At 42.4% G+C, this 20,555-nt stretch overlaps 1 protein-coding gene across 3 annotated transcripts in view; it reads right to left on the bottom strand.

Moving 5' to 3' along the window:
- The window catches only part of LOC115135920 (cytospin-B-like), a 192,209-nt gene that overhangs the window by 137,351 nt on the left and 34,303 nt on the right, over positions 1 to 20,555 (bottom strand). For 2 of the 3 annotated variants that reach the window (XM_029671132.2, XM_065023706.1), the window contains exon 1: positions 7,399 to 7,661. The exons of the other annotated variant lie outside the window; for it this stretch is intronic. The gene's annotated coding sequence lies outside the window, so the exon portion shown is untranslated. Of the gene's footprint in view, positions 1 to 7,398; positions 7,662 to 20,555 lie in introns of those variants that run through there. 3 annotated transcript variants of the gene reach the window in all.

Raw genomic sequence — 20,555 nt, 5'->3', positions numbered from 1 at the left:
GAATTGTGTTTCCAAGCTATGCGAGATTTCTGTGATTTTCTGAAATAACACACACTCATTCAACCCTCTGCAAATAAGTCAGTTCTTAACATAAAGACTTAAAACTCCATATTCTATAAGTGCCTACCCCAAGGAGGATATGTGTTCACTTTCAGCTTCCTGTGTAAACCGGAAGTGCCTTAAAACGGTGTCATAGGTGCTGTTTCGAAGGGTTAATCTTTTCAAAACTTCATGTGTGATTAAGCAACCCTCATGAACTGTAAATCAGTCATTTTTCCCAACAGATGTCAAAGAAAAGCTCTCTCACACACACACACACACACACACACACACACACACACACACACACACACACACACACACAAACACACAGCAAGGATGGAGTGACAAAGTGCGGTGCTTAAAGACACACAGAGCCTGCAATGGCATTAACATATTCTCAAGGCCGTGCCGAGTTCAACGAGACACCCCGCTTGACCGTAGCTCGCTCTGAGTGCAGCGACCGTGAAAAAAGTAGGCCCAAAATTAAGCCTAGCCCTAAATTTAATTTGCTTTTGGGTGACAGTGAGAGAACCGTTAGGGTGAGAAGCACAATTCGACCTCAGGTACGTTCCTGAGGTCCTCCCGATCTGTGCAAGCCCAACCTTGATCGTGTGGCATTAACCCTTAACAGTAAATCAGTTTATTTTGATCTCACAGATTACAATGACATCTCTCCTTATTGGAATACATTGCCTGCTCCCCTAAATTCAACCTAGAGCCTATGTGGGTTAATAATGCCTTATGAACCTGTGTTCGATGACAATCCATCAGGCCAATATGAGGTCTTCCTGTGTCGATTCTAAGCTTCCTGAAGCAACCGGAAGTGGGTAAAATCACCCTAAAAGTGTTTTTCCATACCCAACCTGATGTTTGATAGAAATAGTGCATTCAACCCTGTGTAAATCAGTCAGTTCTTAACGTAAAGACTTAAAACTCAGGATTCTGGAAAAGCATACCGAGGATATGTGTTTACTTTTAGCTTCCTGTGCCAACCGGAAGTGCCATAATTGGTGTCATAGGGGCTGTTTCGAAGGGTCAGATCATTCCAAAACGTCATATGTGCGATTAGGCAACCCTCATAAAATTTCCAAGAAAAACTCACACACACACACACACACACAGCTTGGACGGAGGGACAGAGTGTGGTGCGTAGAGACAGACAGAGCCTGCAATAGTTACCTTTGTTCGAACTATTAAAGAACCGTCAGACCTAGAGGTCTGAAACTTTAGAAACATGTTCTACAGCTCAGGTCGATAGTGCGTGGTGAGTTATGTGGCTCTAGAAGGTTCCTTGACGGAGAAACAGCCTCGTACATTTGCAATGACTTCAATTCATTTTGACCATTACGAAAATGACGACATCTAGAAAAGTCCCAGAGTCGCAAGACTAGGTCCATTGAAACCGGCTCGGCCCATAGAGACGGACCCCAACATTTCTGTCCGATAGCTCATTCAAGGACTCCGTAGCAAGGCATGAAAAAAAGTGGATTTTCAGCACTTTAAGCTCGGGCACCGAATGACCTATCGAGCCGAAACTTGGGATTCGGGGTTGCCTCAGCTAGGCCTACATATAATGTCAGAACTGGACCTGCAGCTAGAACGTAACTACGTGTTTTATGGTTTTATTATGGTTTGAAGAGAAGGCACTGTAAATTTTGGGCCTGCTCTGAAATATGCGATAGTTTGCTTCTAAACGAGTTTGAAAAAGTGGGTGTGGTGTCAGTTTGCATCAGTTTGGTGTCAGAATGTCAATATGTTTAAACAGTGAGGTACCAAAATGACATTCTGGAATCAACACCAACGAGCGATGGAGAGGAACCACTATCACTGCCCGACCATCCCGAGTTCATCAGGCCAGTCAATTTTGCATTTCTGCAGTATTTTTGAGCATGATAAATCCGTGATGGTAAATGCACATTGAAACATACTGCAAATGCACAGCCATGCACATAGTGATTGGAACGGGTTACCAGGAGCACATTTTAAAAATGGTTTGTAATGCCATTAAGGGGTAGCAAGGGGTCCACGGCTGGGTAGGGAGCACCCCCCACCCGTGCCCATCCAATAGGGGGCGCCCCACTCTTTACTGTAATGACCTGTAGCACTGTTCGCTGTGGAACTGACTCATTGATTTGAACCAAGGTGGGGAGGTGAGGTCTCAGGGAAGGGTATCCCAATCATTACTGACTAACACGCACGCATAACACACTCACACAATGTTAGAGTGAGAGTGCCTGTGAACGGAGATACCCAACACTTTGGTGTCCTCCATCAATAAAAGGGGTCGGCTGAGTGCAGACATCCCCTTCCCCCACTCTCTGATCTAAATTATTATAATTCTTGCAGCATTTTCCTCAGCGTTTACACTACTTACTGCAGCACACAGTATAGACCTCAAGTTAACATTTACATTCCAAGAAGTCCCATTTAGAATCAAATCGAGTGGTTCTCCGAGGTACTTAAACCCTACAATGAACTAAATAGCTGGATAATATAAATAAATTGCTGGATGGATGTGTTCTTCGAACATTAACAATTAGTCTACCTCTAACGCTGCAAGGCATTTAGCACATTTAACGTGACATTGTACAAGCAGCCCACATCCTATTTTAGCCCAGTTTTCTCACAACCTCCAGGGGTGTATAATGACAGGCAGCCTGAGCAGGAATTAAACAAGCTGGCTTCACAGAAAAGCCATCTACCCAGATCTGAGTTCAAATGGTATTTTAAATCTTTCAAATAGTTTGAGCTGGTCTAGAGTTCCAGGTGGGCGGGGGTTTGCACTTTTGGTACTTTTCCCTTAGTTCCATTACGCAGGGAAAGTTAAATCATGTGCACCTAAAGTTTTTCATAGACCTCAAATACTATTTGACTCCTTTGAACCCAGGTCTGTTGATTGATAGAAGGTGGTTGTCTCCTTAGAAAAGTTCCCACTGCTACCTTTTTATAACATCGAACTGTAATTAGAGAAAGCCTGCAGGTCCTTACAGCCTTATCTGATTATCTGTGCACTGTGCGTGTGTGTGTGCGTGTGTGTGTGTGTGTGTGTGTGTGTGTGGCCCGTCATATGATGTTGCTGTAGGGCCCAATATCATCCATCCTCACTGGCCTTTTCACAGACAAGTTTGGTAATGTACCTCAGCTAGATAGGCCTAACCATTGTCACATGTATAAATCATATCAAGGTTAGTAAAACATGTTCAATGTTTCTAGGACATGTTCGGAACTCCAAGATGAGGAAGTGAGACCAAATTGAGGAAAAGCTAAGAGCTGCTTTTAAATGTGAAAAGGTGAAATTGAGAAATGGCAGAAATTGAGGAAGCAAACACTGAGGTAATGTCTATTGAATAGTCACAACGAGTTAGCCTATCTTCACAGAGAAAGACTTATCAGCTAAGATGTTTTAAAAGTACTTCACTAAGTGTGAAACTCCCTATGAAAACACTGACCTTGTCTCTGTAGTACCCTGACAGACACATGGGCCTAATTTGTTTTCACCTTCATAGTAGCGTTTAGTTTTAGTTTTCCTACTGCTGGGACACAGTTATGTAAAGACAACCTTTGTTGTTCCTCAGCAGAGACAGAAGGACAATTAGGCCTACTACACTGGGAGTGTGTCCGACATCAAAATGACCTAATTACAACAAACCCAATGTTATAGAAAGAGATCGAGAGGGAGAGATAAAGAGCGATAGCGAGAGAGAGCAAGAGGCATTTTACAAAACGTAATAGTCTTCCTGATGACAGTGGTTTTCCTCATTTTGCTTCAAACATTTTCAAAAAAGATACAATATTTCTCAGGAAATATGAGTAATGTAGCTAAATGGGTTTATGGGAAAGCTAGGCTAAATATGGCATTTGGTCAGCAGCATACCCACAAATTAAAAAGTACAATATGATTTATAGTTACCAAAGCCACTGCCCTAACTATTGGGTTGTTCTTCCCTAATTACATTGGCTATGACAGCTAGGCGATGTAAAGACATTACAAATACAGAGATCTTATGGGGTTTTCTGTTGCAATACTTAGACATATGTAGGATCATAATTTGAGCCAGTTTGATATAGCATGAAAATAATCCTGTAGCAACAGGAAATGTGAAATATTATGTGGATTATAATTAACAGACATTTTTTGTAGGAGTTGATACATTTTTTGTTTGGGAAAATCAAGTCTGACATTTTAAAGTGGAAATTACAAACTTTAGAAGGCTTTTTAACCTTGAATAAACTACACGTTCGTGTGTGATCAAATTAAGATCCTACATCTGTTGGGCTAACAACACTCCAAAAGGCTGCTGAGTTTAGATAAGGAATGCTTGTGCCAACGAACATTTCTTATCAGTTTGGGATTAAGAGGTGAGTGACACTTCTAAGACATCCTCTAATTCAGGGATGAGCAACAGGCAAGTAAACCGTATCAGTTCTCTATATCTGACAAGTAGTATGGAACTGCGGTTCGGAATATTGTTTCTTCATCATAATGTAGGCTAATGTATTCTCAGGGAATTTGGTGATGTTTTTTTCCCTGGTTCATAAACAAATATTCATTGAAGTTGTTAGGTTTATCTCCTATCCTACATCCTGATATTACCAGGTTCTGACCACTAACTGGTTCTATTCCTGCTATTCTGTGATACATTTTTTTATGATAAAAGGATAGTTCACCCAATAGCTGGAACAGCACCATCTAGTGGTCAGCATTTGGTAATATCAGGATGTAGGACGGGACATAAACCTAACAACTTCAATTACTAATTTCACTGAACAGGGGAAAAACATCACCAAATTCACTGGGAATACATTACATAGAATAAAGAAACACTACTCCAATCCGCAGCTCCATACTACTTGACAAACATAGACAACTGATACTATATACTCTATATACTTGTTGTTGGGGTGGGATTGGTGTGGTGTGTGGGGGGAGGTCCGTGGGTGGCTTTTAACCATTTCTTTGGATTCCTCATGTCTAAGTCATTGTTCGAAAAAAGTTTGGTCCAATTTAGATCTTAGGTTCTATATTTATTGAATATTATATGAATCCTGTACATTTAAAATGACCAATTTGGGTGCAATAAATTTGATTAATTTCTCAGAGATCAAATTGTACTTAAACAAAACAATATGCAGGAATGCTAATCTTATCTGTTTCTAACAACATAAACGATTTCAGAACAATCTGAGATGGTGGGTGTCAAAATCCCCTTTCTTGTGCTTTTGGGGTGGAACAACCCACCAGGAATTCAACAGAAAATGTGTTTAATTTAGGAAATCTGTTCACCAAAGAGACATGCGATCATGTCTCTATGTAATCAAGGTATGGAATTATCGTTATTTTAGAATTACAATCTCTTTTTGGGCTTAGTTGTGCTCAAATTGCAGTGTCCAAGTTATTATCCCCCCAACCAACAGCTCCGCCAAAAATTGTCCCACGGCTGAACCTAGTTGCCTTCTCCTGAAGGGGAGACAACAAACTGTATGGATAACATAGCTAGGCTATCTTTTTAACAACACACATTCAGTGAGTTACAACGATCGAACCAACAATTCTGATCTCACATTCAAATGCAAGTTACCCTATGAAATAAGTCTACAAAAAGCTTAACTTCAAACGTTTTAGAGTCTATAACGTCAAACAGTGGGAGACCTCCCTCCATAAACTGTGTGCTGATCTCAAAGGGAAGGTACAGTAAAACAGGTTATGTGGGTGGGCTTCCAGTACTGTCTCTCTACCCAGTCCAGGCTCAGTGTCTCTGTCTTTGTCTGAGGGAGCAGATGTGCACAATTAGCCTAACGCTAGCTGAACATACTGTAGCTAACATTGGTGTGAAGGAACCTGATTCATTCCCTTAGCCTCATCCACCGCCACAGTAAGAACATGAGCAGGGGGCTCCTGAGTCCTTGCTGGTCTCAATTTGGCAGTTGGTTGGAGAAAGGATGTTGGGTTGAATATTGCACTGCTTCATCACATCCTCTGATATGTGCTCCGCTATGCGGCACTCAACATGCTCAGCACTGACACAAATAGACTTCATTTCTCAGAACAATAATAGACTGATGAGTTTCAGGAGAAAGTGCTTTGTTTCTGGCCATTTTGAGTCTGTAATCGAACCCACAAATGCTGATGCTCCAGATACTCAACTAGTCTAAAGAAGGCCAGTTTTATTGCTTCTTTAATCAGAACAACCGTTTTCACCTGTGCTAACATAATTGCAAAAGGGTTTTCTAATGATCAATTAGCTTTTAAAATTATAAACTTGGATTAGCTAACACAACGTGCCATTGGAACACAGGAGTGATGGTTGCTGATAATGGGCCTCTATACGCCTATGTAGATGTTCCATTTAAAAGATCATCTGTTTCCAGCTACAATAGTCATTTACAACATTACAAATGTCTACACTGTATTTCTGATCAATTTGATGTTATTTTAATGGACAAAAAATGTGCTTTTCTTTCAACAACAAGGACATTTCTAAGTGACCCCAAACTTTTGAGCGGTAGTGTAGATGTACACGGAGGGCGAATGTTAGTGGTATGCATGTCAATCTCTCCTGGCTCAAAGTTGAGGAGAGACAGATCGCATCACTATTGGTCTTTGTGCGAAGTGTTGATATGTTAAAGGTACTGAACTGTCTGTTCAAACAGTTGGCATACAGTGCAGACACTCATCCGTACAACACAAGACATGCAACCAGAGGTCTCTTCACAGTCCCCAGGTCCAACAGGGGCTGGGAAACACACAGTATTAAATAGATCCATGACTACATGGAACTCGCTGCTACCCCAGGTAGCTCAACCTAGCAATAAAACCAGATAAAAAACCAGATAAAAGAACACCTTACAGCATCACAAGGACTGTGAAGACATTTTTATATATTTTGTATTATGCATTTGAATTGTATTATGTAGTGGTATGTATATTATGTATTTTATTTGTTGTGTTCCGTTTTCTCTTTGGACCCCAGGAAGAGTAGCCGCTGCCTTAGTCTTTAAATAATGTAGTCTTTTAAATAACCTAGAGTCCAAAGGAGAGGTACTGCTGGAGAACTATGACAAACAACATTAGTATTATAGCAGTGACATCAGATTTTAAAAAATACTGTTGGAATGTTAAAAGATCTGTGGATATTTGTTCTATAACAGATTTACGGATATGGTCATAAAAAACATACATTTTCAAGTTCAACGGTTTCCTACAACTTTTCTCAAGACTCAAATGACTTCAAAGTTTCCTGTTCAAAGCCTCCAATGCTCTGAGTTTCCCATGCCCCTGTAAGATCTCTAAAACATTGCTCAAAACAGTAACACTTAGGCTAGGGCTAGGCAGAGGGAGAGAAGAAGTGTACTCACAGAAACAAAACGCACTGGTCTTGAGCAGCCTCACGCACAAAGTGTTTTGATGACTCCTTCCCAGAAGCTGACCCTGCCCTGTAAACAGTACCTCCCACTATAGAGGCACTGACTACAGACAGAGTTGAGCTGGACAGACTACACACAAAGCACTGCGACTAGAGGGCAATGCGACAGCCAGACCTCTGGTTCAGAGAGGCACTGAGAAAGAGCAGCAGGGCCAAGAGCAGTTCAGCTGCCTTCACATACACGGATCAAGACACGGAAGCAGCCTGCCCCTGTGCTGGCTATGTGTGGCTCCCTCCCTCCTCCTCTCACACACACACACACACACACACACACACACACACACACACACACACACACACACACACACACACAGAGATGGTCTAGCCACGAGGAAGTCTCCCTCCCTACTTTGACTATTTTTCCAGGCTGAGGTACAGACGGTGGGAGAGGAGACAGGAGACAGATGTTATTTTATTTCACATGATCATGTAAGATATTTGCTAACTTTAATATTCAGCATTTTGTCACAAATTATTTTTGAAATTGATTACGGCATGTCTCATTGCTTTCTTTTTGTATCCTGTGCTTTGGTTCCCTCCCCTCAGGACACTGTAGCTTGTCATTTAATTCCAGCTACTTTAGGCTTAGATCATGTGTAGGAGAGATTGTAGAGGACACAACCACCCCATTGTATGGTTATATCACTTTAGAGAACTGAGTCTGTGTTGAGCCACTTCAGTAAGATGTGTTCTTCTTTTATTCATGTCCTTGACTATACCACTATTTTTTAAATCAAAAGCAGCAGATGCCTTTTGGTGGACAACATTTCTCACTTCCAAATGTCCTGGCTGTGTTGAAGTGAAGTCCAAACACTAGGATAACACTGACAAAGCTCATCTTTGTCTCATAGGAAAATAGCTTTAGCTTCAGTAGAGAAGAGGGAGGGAGGGCCGAGGGTTGAACATTTGCGGTGGGGCCCGCATTTTACACATTTTCCAAATGTTCAAATTTGAAACGGTCAACCCATGACATGCCAAGGCCATAGAAAACGTGGGTAATAATAAGCTGGAGAATATTGCTGCACTGGGTTGTGATGCGAAAAGCTCAAGTTTTTTGTGAGTGGTAAAATAGGAAACCCTGACCACACCCCTACTGCACTGTACAATACCACACAAAAGGTTGTTTTAAAGGCTGGCTAATGACTGAGAATTTTTTGAGAGAGCAGAGCAGGTTAGAGGCCCCACATCCTGTTTGACACCACACACAGAAACACACATTCAGATTTAGAGCCGGATTAAGCCGGTAGTAGGAAGCTCTCTCATCCATTTATATGCAGCTGATACAGTCTTATACTCAGCCCCTCCCCAGATTTTATTTTAAAAGCTAAACATACAACACCCGTTTGCCAGTCACATTCTGTAAAAGGTCTCCACTTTTCAGTTTGCTGCAGCTAGCGACTGGAATGAGCTGCAACAAACACTCAAACTGTACAGTTTTGTCTCCATCTCTACATTGAAAGGCTCAATAATGGACAGTCATACTGACACTTGTGTCTGCTTCGTATGATGTAATGTTGTCTGTACCTTTTTCCCTTCGTGCTGTTGTCTGTCCCTAACAATGTTTGTACCATGTTTGTGTTGCTACCATGTTGTGCTGCTGCCGGTTGTGTGTGAAACACACCTGATTCAACTTGGCAACTAATCATCAGGCCCTCAATAAGTAAAATCAGGTGTTTTTTGTCCTGGGCTACAACAAAAATGTGTGCTGTTGGGGGTCCTCGAGGACTGGAGTTGGGAACCACTGTCATACAATATTGAGATTTTTACCAAGTAGACAACTGACTCACAAGTCACATTGGTAATCCGTGTCATCGGGCAACCACTATGGATTTACTACTGATTTACAGTAGTCATTAGTGAGGCCACGAGTCTGACAATAACAATGACCATAGGAAAAGATGCTCTCCCTGTTCACCCACGACTGCGTGGCCATGCACGACTCCAACACCATCATCAAGTTTGCTGACGACACAACGGTGGTAGGCCTGATCACCAATGGCGATGAGACAGCCTACAAGGAGGAGGTCAGAGACTTAGCAGTACGGTGCCAGGATAACAACCTCTCTCTCAACGTCAATAAGACTAAGGAGCTGATCGTGGACTACAGGAGAAAGAGGGGAGAGCATTTACCCTGACAGGGCTGCAGTGAAGCGGATTGAGAGATTCAAGTTGGCGTCCACATCACTAAGGACTTAACTTGGTCCACACAGTCGTGAAGAGAGCACAAAAAGTGCACAAAATAATCTGAAACACAACCAAAACAAACTGCAAATGCATTCAAGAAGTTTGTAGAGTCACAAGCTTGATGTAATCATTGTGTGCTAGGAATATGGGACCAAATACTAAACTTTTGACTACTTTAAAACATATATACGTGAACTTGTCTAGATACTTTTGGCCCCCTGAAAATGGGGGGACTATGTACAAAAACGGCTCTAATTTCTAAACGGTTATGGATGAAAATACCATCAAATTAAAGCTGACAGTCTGCACTTTATCCTCATAGTCATTGACTAGGGTTACATGCACACAAAATGTGATTATTGTGGATTATTATAATAATTCAATTACGATTCCCCTAATAATCCTGTTTACATGAAATCAGGCTACCTGATAGAATGCAGAAAATCGCCAATCAAAATAAATGTTCTACCACAGCGAACATGTTATTTTTGGGAAGCATATTTAAATTCTGAGTTTGGACATAGAGTTTAAAGTTTGCACGTGAAAACTACTTCTAAGATGCATACATTCAGTTGTTCCGAACTCACGTCACTTGAGCTAAAGAGGGAGGCTCGCTAAACTGGTGCTAGCACATGCGTAGATCATATACACTGCTAGAACGCCAATTAATGCAATTACATGTCCTAATAATTTGAAATATTGCTCAGAAAAGCCGGTGTTTTAACGCTATATTAAGATAGTCATGTAAACACCTTACTCTGTTTATTGCATAATCTGCCTACTGCCATAATTAGTTTAATATCGAATTATTAGTGTGCATGTAAACGTACTCATTGTATCAATTCAAATCTAAAGTGCAGGAGTACAGAGCCAAAATAACAAAACATGTGTCACTGTCCCAATACTTTTGGAGCTCACTGTGTATATACACACTATATACAAACTACACAGACACTACATACGCACACACAAGCATACCGACACCACACAAACATATACGCATACCGACACCAGACAAACACACACGCACACACACATATACTCACACACTTTTACACTCATCATATGCTCCTACTCTGTTCTTTATTTGACTCTTATTATTATCTAACCTGACACCTAGTCACTTTACTCTGCCTTCATGTTAGGACTGTCCCTGACTAAAGAAAATCTTGGTCGACCAAGAGTCGTCTGGTCTTTCGACCAATCGATTGGTTGAAATTCTAAAACGTACATTTTTCCATTTATAGACACATCCTATGTATTTTAATCAAATCAACTATATGCACTGAGCTTGTCTGATGCTTTAAGCAAACTGTTTGAGGAAATAATTAAGACACACAAATGACTAGAGGGAGTCTGACCGCAATTGATTTGATTGTGCCGGGTCTGTGCTGTGTTTAAAAAAAAGACAGCGAGTGACTGGGTGACTAGCACCTGCTGTCTCGATGTCCTCCCTGCTGCAGCGACCACCACATAACATCAACAGTGTGTATCGCGGTGTCCATGTTGCTGAAGCTGCAACATAATTACAGCAATTTTTGACTGAAAAGTTATGTTACCAAAATCCCTAATCTATTTAGGAAAAATATTCTATGCATCTCATGTATGTGACCAATAGGGTCTGACCTATAGCATATCCTAAATCACATCAATAAATTGGTTATAACAAACACCGTAACACATGAGAGCAAAATGGATGCATTGTTACGGGGGAATGTTTACTGGTTGCTCAGGATGTAAAGGGAAAGTCAGATGGGTGGAATAAATGTGGTACTAGTTGTGGAAAATACTGGAGATCAAGAACAATAAGGTAAGGAGCTAGCTCTGCGTGCATATTATGTCTGCCAAACAGGTGCTGTTAGAATATAATATAATTTTTCTGACCATTTGGAACAATTTAAACAAAACAAAATAAATGATAAGCATACCAGAGTATGTAACGTTTTTGTAAAGCCTTTATTACAGCAAAGACTAAAAATAGTCACTTTCAATAGTGAATTCAATTTCTGAAATGGAACGGTTTAGGTCTGTTTATTGTTACGCAAATTATTTAAGGGTCGCTTCATTTCATTTTAAAAATAAAATGCTTGATTGCATTTCTAATCATGTATGAGTCGTATGTGTAAGGTTCTGCTTTTCTTTTCTTAGTCAACCTTGTGTTCTTTTTCTTTGTGTTCTTGAACGTAGCCCTGTTTCTTTGTGTTCTGGAACGTAGCACTGTCTTTCTGTTTAAACTATTGAAGGCTTAATCAACATCTACCGCGCTCTGTGTGTGAATCAACACCTTTTTCTCCCTGATTATTCATTACAAAATACCCTACCTAAAAACGGAATGGATTCAGCGGAGCTACAGCGGCAAGAGGAGCTTATGAACTAAATTTGTCATCTTCTCCGCCAGCCTATCCATACTCCTCCAATGCCAGGTATCGTAACCCATAGCCCTCCTTCATTCATACCCATGCCTGGAAAATATGACGGTTCGCCTGGGAAATGGCAGGGATTTCTGATGCAATGCAGCAAATACATTGAGCACAACCCCACTAACTTCGCCACCGACAAGAGCAGAGTGGATTTTGTTGTGTCTCTACTCACAGGCAAAGCCCTGGATTGGGCCACCGCCATATGGACTGCCAACAGCACAGAACTTCCATTTTCATGTTCCTTACATCGCTGGAAAGAAAAACAAAAAAGTTGATGCTCACTCCAGCTAGTTTGACCTTCCGACCAGTAACTCAGACCCTACACCCATTCTTCCTTCCTCTTGCATTATGGGACCGGTACAGTGGGAGGTTCACTCTGCCATACAAGAAGCCCTAACCTCTGACCCAGCTCCTCCTGAGACACCAGCTGGGAAGAGTTACGTACCAGCAGCTGTTAGACCCCAACTGATGCAATGGTGTCACACGTCCTTGGGGTCAGGACATCCGGGCATTACACGAACCACCAAACTTCTAGCCCAGAAGTTCTGGTGGTCCTCACTGACTTCTGACGTAAGAGATTACATACTCTCCTATCCAGTCTGCTCTCAAACCACAAGCCCTCGTCATCTCCCTTCCGGGAAGCTTCAACCTTTGCCAATCCCTCACAGACCCTGGCCCCACATTGCTGTTGACTTCATCACAGACCTTCCTGAATCCTCTGGTAACACCACCATCCTTGTCATAGTAGATTGTTTTTTCAAAAATGTGTCATCCTGTTCTTCATCTACCTAACGCCATGGAATTGGTGGAGTGTATGTTCCAGCAGGTGTTCCATCTGTATGGGATTCCGGAGGACATCATCTCTGACCGCAAGCCCCAGTTTGTCTCACGGGTGTGGCGAGCCTTCTGTGACCGACTGGGGGTTGCCCTCAGCCTCTCCTCCGGGTACAACCCCCAGAACAATGGGCAGACGGAACGCCTGAACCAAGAAATAGGGAAGTACCTCCACCAACAATGTTCTGCCTCTCCACACGACTGCGTCCATTTCAGTGTGTCCTTGGTTACCAAGGTTTCGGCGTAGTGAGCGGGTATGGGAGACCGCTCACCGGCATCTGCAGGAAGCCTCTAATACCCAGAAATGCTTTGCCAACAGACGCCGCCGACCTACGCCACTCTTTCACCCCGGACAGAGTGTGTGGCTCTCTACCAGAGACATCCGGCTCCGCCTTCCCTGCAAAAGGTCCTCGCTTCATTGGTGCCTTCAAGATAACCCATTGCATCAACCCTGTCACGTACCGCCTCCAGTTACCTCATCAGTATAAAATCTCCTTGTCCTTCTGTGTCTCTGTTAAAACCGCTCACCTACAGTCCTCTTCATCCTCCAGTCTCTACCAGCAGTGCGCCCCCACCGTTGGACATCAGGCTAACCCAAGGATGGACATCATTTTTTTTGTGTTGAATTTGACCCCTTTTTCTCCCCAATTTCGTGGTATCCAATTGTTGTAGTAGCTACTATCTTGTCTCATCGCTACAACTCCCGTACGGGCTCGGGAGAGACGAAGGTTGAAAGTCATGCATCCTCCGATACACAACCCAACCAGCCGTACTGCTTCTTAACACAGCGCGCATCCAACCCGGAAGCCAGCCGCACCAATGTGTCGGAGGGTACACCGTGCACCTGGCAACCTTGGTTAGCGCGCACTGCGCCCGGCCCGCCACAGGAGTCGCTGGTGCGCGATGAGACAAGGACATGCCTACCGACCAAGCCCTCCCTAACCCGGACGACGCTAGGCCAATTGTGCGTCGCCCCACGGACCTCCCGGTCGCGTCCGGTTACGACAGAGCCTGGGCGCGAACCCGCTGCAGTACAGCGCCCTTAACCACTGCGCCACCCGGGAGGCCTGGATGGACATCATTAGTGAGGTCGGGCACGGATGTTTGGCGATTAGGCCTGGCTCGTAGTTGGCGTTCCAATTCATCCCAAAGGTGTTCGATAGGGTTGAGGTCAGTACTCTGTGCAGGTTAATCAATTTCTTCCACACGAAGCTCGACAAACCATTTCTGTATGGTTCTCACTTTGTGCATGTGGGCATTGTCATGCTGAAAAGGTAAACGGCCTTCTCCAAACTGTTGGAAGCACAAGAGCCTGAACCATGAACCAGACCATTATTCCTCCTCCACCAAACTTTACAGTTGGCATTATGCATTTGTGCAGGTAGCGTTCTCCTGGCATCTGCCAAACCCAGATTTGTCTGTTTATTTTATTTTTTACATTTAACCTTTTTTTAACTAGGCATGTCAGTTAACTTCTTGCATCGAGCCAACCCGGATCCGGTATCATGACTACAGCCTCAAGCCCATTACCATAACGCAACGTTAACTATTCATGAAAATCGCAAATGAAATGAAATCAATATGCTAGCTCTCATGCTTAGCCTTTTGTTAACAACACTGTCATCTCAGATTTTCAAAATTATGCTTCTCTACCATAGCAAACTAGCATTTAGCATTAGCATTTAGCATTAGCATTAGCAGACAACATTTTCACAAAAACCAGCAAAAACATTCAATTAATCATTTACCTTTGAAGAACTTCGGATGTTTTCAATGAGGAGACTCTCAGTTAGATAGCAAATGTTCAGTTTTTCCTGAAAGATTTTTTGGGCTGAAGAAATCGGTCCGTTTGGTGCGTCACGTTTGGCTACCAAAAAAAAACGAAAATTCAGTTATCCAAACGCCGAACTTTTTTCCAAATTAACTCCATAATATCGACTGAAACATGGCAAACGTTGTTTAGAACCAATCCTCAAGGTGTTTTTCACATATCTCTTCAATGATGTATCGTTCCTGGAAGTATGAGTCTCCTTCTGTATCGCATGGTAAAATAATTGCCACTGGGAATTACGCACCAAATTAGACAAAGGACACCGGACGGCCCCCTGGCAAATGTAGTTTCTTATGGCCAATCTTCCAATGATATGCCTACAAATACGTCACAATGCTGCAGACATCTTGGACGAACGGCAGAGCGCATAAGCTCGTTCACTGCATATTCACAGCCATATAAGGAGACCAGAGTAAAACAGAGCGTCAAAAATCCTGCTCATTTCCTGTTTGAAGTTTCATCTTGGTTTCGCCTGTAAAATCAGTTTTGGGGCACTCACAGATAATATCTTTGCAGTTTTGAAAACGTCAGAGTGTTTTCTTTCCAAAGCTGGCAATTATATGCATAGTCGAGCATCTTTTCGTGACAAAATATTGCGCTTAAAACGGGCACGTTTTTTAATCCAATAATGACATAGCGCCCCCATAGGTTGAAGAGGTTAACAATAAATTCTTACTTACAATGACGGCCTAGCCAGGCCAAACCCGGACGACCCTGGGCCAATTGTGTGCCGCCCTATGGGACTCCAATCACGGCCAGATGTGATACAGCCAGGGACTGTAGTGACGCCTCTTGCACTGAGATGCAGTGCCGTAGAACGCTGCGCCACTCGGGATTCATCACTCCACAGAACGTGTTTCCACTGCTCCAGAGTCCAATGGCGGCAAGCTTTACACCACTCCAACCGACGCTTGGCATTGCGCATGGTGATCTTAAGGCTTGTGTGCGGTTGCTCGGCCATGGAAACCCATTTCATGAAGCTCCCGACAAACAGTTCTTGTGCTGACGTTGCTGCCAGAGGCAAATCAAATGTATTTGTCACATACACATGGTTAGCAGATGTTAATGCGAGTGTAGCGAAATGCTTGTGCTTCTAGTTCCGGCAATGCAGTAATAACCAACGAGTAATCTAACCGAACAATTCCAAAACTACTACCTTATACATACAAGTGTAAAGGGATAAAGAATATGTACATAAATATATATGAATGAGTGATGGTACAGAACAGCATAGGCAAGATGCAGTAGATGGTACAGTATATACATATGAGATGTAGGGTATGTAAACAAAGTGGCATAGTTTAAAGTGGCTAGTGATACATGTATTACATAAAGATGCAGTAGATGATATAGAGTACAGTATATACATATACATATGAGATGAGTAATGTAGGGTATGTAAACATTATATTAAATAGCATTGTTTAAAGTGGCTAGTGATATATTTTACATCAATTTCTATCAATTCCCATTATTAAAGTGGCTGGAGTTGAGTCAGTGTGTTGGCAGCAGCCACTCAATGTTAGTGGTGGCTGTTTAACAGTCTGATGGCCTTGAGATAGAAGCTGTTATTCAGTCTCTCGGTCCCTGCTTTGATGCACCTGTACTGACCTCGCCTTCTGGATGATAGCGGGGTGAACAGGCAGTGGCTCAGGTGGTTGTTGTCCTTGATGATCTTTATGGCCTTCCTGTGACATCGGGTGGTGTAGGTGTCCTGGAGGGGCAGGTAGTTTGCCCCCGGTGATGCGTTGTGCAGACCTCACTACCCTCTGGAGAGCCTTACAGTTGTGGGCGGAGCAGTTGCAGTTCAAGGCGGTGATACAGCCCGACAGGATGCTCTCGATCGTGCATCTGTAGAAGTTTGTGAGTGCTTTTGGTGACAAGCCGAATTTCTTCAGCCTCCTGAGGTTGAAGAGGCGCTGCTGCGTCTTCTTCACAACGCTGTCTGTGTGGGTGGACCAATTCAGTTTGTCCGTGATGTGTACGATGAGGAAATTAAAACGTACTTCCCTCTCCACTACTGTCCCATCGATGTGGATAGGGGGGTGCTCCCTCTACTGTTTCCTGAAGTCCACAATCATCTCCTTAGTTTTGTTGACGTTGAGTGTGAGGTTATTTTCCTGACACCACACTCCGAGGGCCCTCACCTCCTCCCTGTAGGCCGTCTCATCGTTGTTGGTAATCAAGCCTACCACTGTAGTGTCGTCCGCAAACTCATCACAATGAGGTGAGTTTTAAAAGCACATACTGTTTTGATGATAAGTGTTTGATTTTCGATTGTATTTGCATTGATGTTAGAGGAACAATAGAGCCCTGAGTACCAGGCCATTAGCACTTGACGGTCATTAGTAAGTTGGGTACTACAGTACCAACGCATGTCCAGAGTACATAAGAGGAGATTACCGTGACCGTTGTATAATGTGGAATTTTACTGAGGTCATGACTGCCGATGTAGTGGTAATACGGTCACCGCAAAAGCCCTAGCTGTGTCTCAATATATCTCATTCCTCAGAGAGAAATACCAGAGGGGAGGAGAGAATAAAAGAGGAGAGGAGAGGCTGCCAGACTGGCCATCTATACCTCATCTCTCTCTCTATTTTACTCTCTCAGTTTTCAGTGAGTGGCAAAACAGGGACCACACCCCTGTACCGCACTGTACTATACTACACAAACGGTTGTATTAAAGTCTGGCTAATGACTGACAAATGTTTTAGAGAGCAGAGTGCTTTACAGGCCCCACATCCTGATTGACACTCCACACAGAAACACACATTCAGATTTAGAGTTGGATTAAGCTCACACCACTTCGCCTGACTTCCGCTTACTAATCACTAGAATGCAGTTCTTACACTCTTGAAAATGGAAATAACAGCTAACCGCACCATTTCAGTGCTTTATTGCATACAACAGTGATTCCCAACTCCAGTCCTCGAGTACCACCAACAGTACACAATGACCAATCAGGTGTTTTTTGTCCTGGGCTACAACAAAAATGTGTGCTGATGGGGGGACTCGAGGACTGGATCACCTGCTACTGAAATTATGCAAACATCATTCACTTTCCTGTCAGATCTTGACCCAGGCGGCGAGCCAGTATTCCTTTAATTCGGGCCAGTATCTTTCAGTTGCCACTGACAAATCTACCTGAATGTCGAGCCCTGTTGCGTGCAGTGTGCGCGTAGGGCCTACATGTCTACCACTTAGTGTAGTCATTAGCTATGCTCTGGGTACTCTGGGTAGATGGAAAGGCAATTAAAAGGTAACTACAAAGTAGCCTATGCCTACCTGGCAGAATCATGATTATTTGCAGCAATCCTGTTGCCATTTGTTGTGAAAACTCCATCACAGGTGCGCTACAGAAACACCGCTAGCCTAACACATCTGTCTGGCTAGTGCACACCTGAATTAAAGAGTAACTACATAAAAAATAACATGTTTTCTGATTTTTCCCAGACCTCAAAAATTATGTGGTTTAATCATTGTTGTAGACTTAGAACATCCAATTTGGTTGTTTTTCAACAACAACAAAAAAAGTGTGATTATGAGAGCGAAAACCTGGAAAAATTGGGTGAATCACCATTTTATTTGTTGCCGTCATTTTGGTATCAAGTATCGTTTATCAAATTCTGCCCTCAAGATGATTTCACAGAAAAGAACACATGGCACTTTGAAATCTGCAATAACAAAATGTGCGCTTCATTTTAACAGTCTCTTTTCTTTGCTGTTACAGTGCAGTGCATCCAAACACATGGGCTCTGTATGGAATGCAGGAACTTTATGGGACACAGGGCAGGTCATTAGCAATTATTATTTTTATTTTTATAAAATTGGTGTGGCCAAATCATGTGCCAGTGCCACCAGTGAAAAAAGTTAAGAGTAGAACCCTGAATCATCTTGGGAGAGGAATATTCTCTCTTTGTTAACTCATTGAGAGTATTCTCTTCTTTCCAAGGAAAAATGTGTGAAATGTATGTTGCCTTATCCCTTTCTTGCCACATTTGACTGACCTCAAATCATATTGAATTATTGACTAACAATATAAAAATTGAAGGAGGAAAAATGTACACAGACGCAGAGACTATTTGTGCTTGGGCAAGATTGCCCTACCAAGTACCAACTAGGGCAGTTCAGCAAACACACAAAGCGAAAGACTGTGAAAAACTTGTCCCTGTGAAACACTTGCATGAATGGATCAAAGTAAAAAAAAATATTAGAGGCCAGGTAAAATACCACAAATAGAGAGATAAAGCCAGAAAAATATATTTGTGGAACATAGCTATAGCCATCAGTCTTGCATGTTTTCATGGTCATCACTCACTCACTGTTAAAGATGCACTATGTAGAAATAGCTCCGCCATTTCCTGGTTGCTAAAATTGAATAATTATTTCAGTTTATGTGACGAAACGAGCAAATATAGTGTCGAGAATCTAAACCGCTGTGAAATATATTTTTATAACCAAAAATATCGTATTTTCAGCTGTTTGAAGCTGGTGTACAAAACCGAAAGTAAAAGACCCAAAATTAAAACTTGAAAAAGGAAAGCATAGAAATAGCGCACATAAAATATATCTCCCACTTCCTAGACTTGCTTTCAATGAGATCTATAACACACATTTCTATGTGAATTTGGTCAGGTCACCCCAAATGTTACATATTGCCGCTTTAAATTTACCAAGGTCCCGACTTAGCGTTAGTTAGCCAACCTGTTGTCCCGGACAAAAACAGATGCGGTGAATGTGGTGTAACAGCATTTCACCAGTTTATAATTTCTTGGAAATGACATGAGATTAAATTCTCTCTATTTCAATTGTACATGTTTCAGGGCAACACATAGACTGAATGTTAAATCAAATGTGTCAGCTACTTTCACCACATGTGCATAAGACTTTTTATTGTATTTGTGTGTGTGTCTGTGTGTCCACGTCAGCAGCTCCAGAGCATCTGTGCAGCACCTGGGACTAAGGAAACTGATGTGTGTGCTAAACCATGGCCTCATCCTCAAAGTAACCTAAAGTGAATCAGGAAGTGTGTAGAAATAATCCCATCCCCCATGCTGTGAGACAGTCTCTGCCCTCTCCCTGTGTACTAGAAGGCCAGCATCCTGGAGTTGCCTCTTCACTGTTGATGTTGAGACTGGTGTTTTGCGGGTACTATTTAATGAAGCTGCCAGTTGAGGACTTGTGAGGCGTCTGGTTCTCAAACTAGACACTAATGTACTTGTCCTCTCGCTCAGTTGTGCACCGGGGCCTCCCACTTCTCTTTCTATTCTGGTTAGAGACAGATTGCGCTGTTCTGTGAAGGGAATAGTACACAGCGTTGTGCGAGATCTTCAATTTCTTGGCAATTGCTCGCATGGAATAGCCTTCATTTCTCAGAACAAAAATAGACTGACGAGTCTCAGAAGAAAGTTCTTTGTTTCTGGCCATTTTGAGCCTGTAATCGAACCCACAAATGCTGACGCTCCAGATACTCAACTAGTCTAAAGAAGGCCAGTTTTATTGCTTCTTTAATCAGAACAACAGTTTTCAGCTGTGCTAACATAATTGCAAAAGGGTTTTCTAATGATCAATTAGTCTTTTAAAATGATATACTTGGATTAGCTAACACAACGTGCCATTGCAACACAGAAGTGATGGTTGCTGATAATGGGCCTCTGTAAGCCTATGTAGATATTCCATTAGAAATCTGCCCTTTCCAGCTACAATAGTCATTTACAACATTAACAATGTCGACACTGTATTTCTGATCATTGTGATGTTAGTTTAATAGTCAAAAAATGTCTTTCAAAAACAAGGACATTTCTAAGTGGCCCCAAACTT

Source organism: Oncorhynchus nerka, linkage group LG10, assembly GCF_034236695.1.
Source record: "Oncorhynchus nerka isolate Pitt River linkage group LG10, Oner_Uvic_2.0, whole genome shotgun sequence".
Lineage (NCBI taxonomy): Eukaryota > Metazoa > Chordata > Actinopteri > Salmoniformes > Salmonidae > Oncorhynchus > Oncorhynchus nerka.
This window is presented reverse-complemented; position numbering and strand designations above follow the sequence as displayed.